Source organism: Atta colombica, unplaced genomic scaffold (genome assembly GCF_001594045.1).
Source record: "Atta colombica isolate Treedump-2 unplaced genomic scaffold, Acol1.0 scaffold105, whole genome shotgun sequence".
In the NCBI taxonomy this organism is placed as follows: Eukaryota; Metazoa; Arthropoda; class Insecta; order Hymenoptera; family Formicidae; genus Atta; species Atta colombica.
In genome coordinates this window covers 1,892,431-1,895,061 of record NW_017259190.1, presented here as the reverse complement: position 1 = coordinate 1,895,061, position 2,631 = coordinate 1,892,431, and the positions used below count along the sequence as shown (strand labels likewise).

The 2,631-nt window shown below is 23.5% G+C and overlaps 1 protein-coding gene across 1 annotated transcript in view; it reads left to right on the top strand.

Annotated features, from left to right (window-relative positions):
* LOC108689130 (putative fatty acyl-CoA reductase CG5065) overlaps positions 1–2,631 on the top strand; it is an 11,962-nt gene that overhangs the window by 369 nt on the left and 8,962 nt on the right. The window lies entirely within an intron of this gene.

The following is a 2,631-nucleotide window of genomic DNA, read 5'->3' as shown; positions in this document are numbered from 1 at the left end:
ATAAATATAAATATATATAAATTTATATTGTATATAAATATCGAATATTTTATTGTTTATTTATACCCATTTTTATATGATCAGTATTTCGCGCGTCAGATATCAAGATCTGCAGTTATAATTCTTTATAAATTTATCTTACTAGAGAATTATAGTTCTGTGCATTTCATGCGCGCTTTTTACTTCTTATTTCTTATTATATTTTTTTAAATACTTGAATATTTATAAATGCATACAATCATATCAAATTAAACTGTCACTATTACACTATTCATCTTGTGATATATACAAATGCGAAAAAATGTAACAACTACTTACGAAATAATCGCAGCTAGGAAATCAATTGGCATTGAGACAATACTTAACTTTAATATATGCGAGTAATCCAGTTTACATGTTTATATATATATATAAAAGTGGAGTTTATATTTAAATACTTTTTGTATTACATAGGCTGTGTTCGGAAAATGCACTATCAGCGCTATCAACATTTTTTCCTTGTTTTACGACTAAAATCCATTACAAGTCCTACAGTTGTGTAAGTTGTAAGTGGTTGTAATTATAAGAATTAATCAATAACAATTGAATATAAAAAGAATATTATGCTTGATCAAGTTTTATATATATCTCAACAATCATTAATACGTTTATACAATTGTAGAATAGACTTAATAAACAAATAAAATGTTACAATAACACTGATAATGCGTTTTCCGACTGTTATTAATAATACTTAATAATACTTAAAATTATAAATTAAATTTTATCTTGAATTCTAACATAAATTATTCAAATAGTTCGCTTACATACTTTTTTTTATTCCAACTTTTTTATAATTTTAACGTAATAATTACAATATTACGATTCTGGTAATTAAGTACAGTGAGAGCTTCTTCTGCATTAATCAAATTATAAGAAATTTAAATATCAAGTTATAAAAACAGAAGAAATGCCAAACATTACATTCATAAATATAATTAGGCGAAATTAATTAGGCGAAAAATAGCATTTAATCTTGGAATATTTTATAATTTAATTTTCTGTCGCGTTGTATTACTATACCTTTCTAAACTTTTGTGTTAATTTAAATAAAAATAATTATCAAATAATTCGTTTCCGTGATATTTTATTCTCTCTCTCTCTCTCTCTCTCTCTCTCTCTCTCTCTCTCTCTCTCTCTCTCTTTCTCTCTCTCTTTCCTTTGCTCTTTTTCTTTTTTTTATTTTCTTTTACTTTAATTATTTTAGTTTATCAATCTTAATAAAAATATATACTTAGAATGGAATATATACTTGCGAGACTTTACACGTGGGGGACTTTAATGTTGTTTAACATTTAAGATTATAATCTATTCAAAAATAAACTTTATGTCATCTTAATTTACCTATGCGAGTTTCCGACAGATCAGCTGTTTACTGAGTAAATCATCATGCTAAAACTAATACAAATTCTAATGCGATACGTGACGCAACGATTATCTGCAAGTTTACATGAGTCTTGTGGATTGCGCACATATGTTCCACAGAGGCACTTTCTTCGTTGAATAAAACGATGTACATATAGATAACTTGAAAAACTGCTTTACCGCAATTGTACGTATTATCGCATTACATAATGGAATGCATAACAAACGTAATTCTTGATCTACATATATAAATTGAGTATAAACAAAAGTTAAAAATGTAAATAAATATAAAAATGTAGATATCTCGGATATGATACTATAATCGACTTATTTTACTTTCTTTTTAAAGAATTAAATATAATAATTTAATTTGTAATATTTTTTTATTACATCGAATAATATTTCATAGTAGGAGTTATAATATCTATTAACATTTGGAAGTGAAACTGAAATTTATGAATATATAAAGAAATTAATATCAAAATGTACAAAGTGTACGAAAAAAATGAAAAGAAATCATACACCTAGAAAATTTAAAAAATTAATTACTATATATAATCAATTTAATAATCTTTCAACAAATAAATCATTAATTTTGTAAGCATTGCTGATAAATTTTACAAATTTGTACATTTAAAAAAATTTATAGAATTTAGTAATCTTGATCCGTTGTATTTTTTTTGTATTAGGCGAATTAATAATTTTTTTTGTATCTGTTGGAGACATAAATAAAATACAATTAACTATAACATTGTAGGTAATGCAAATTTTATAAATAAATTTTATAAAATAAATTAAACAAATGTTAATTTATTTAAATTTATTTTATTCTCAGACAACATGCACATCTAAAAATGTGATAAAGAGGAGAGAACATAAAGAGGTCTTTCAGATAACAGTGTGCTGTCTATGTTGTTATATTTATATTTTTTAAAAGATAAACCTGCTAAAAACTATATATAGAATTTTATGATGTTAACAGTGTAACTTATATTAATATAGACTGCAATTCTATGTCTATATATAATAATGATGCAAATATATTTATCTTAAGCTATAAATTCATAATGTTAAGATAATTCGCTAGAAGTTAAGGATGAGTTAATATAACTGATTTATGTAATAAGAATGCAAATTGCAAAGCTCAAGAAATGACTATCGAGTTTTACTCTAACATGTAAATATAAAAATTTTTTATATTTTATATTTATAATATTTTGTATTATT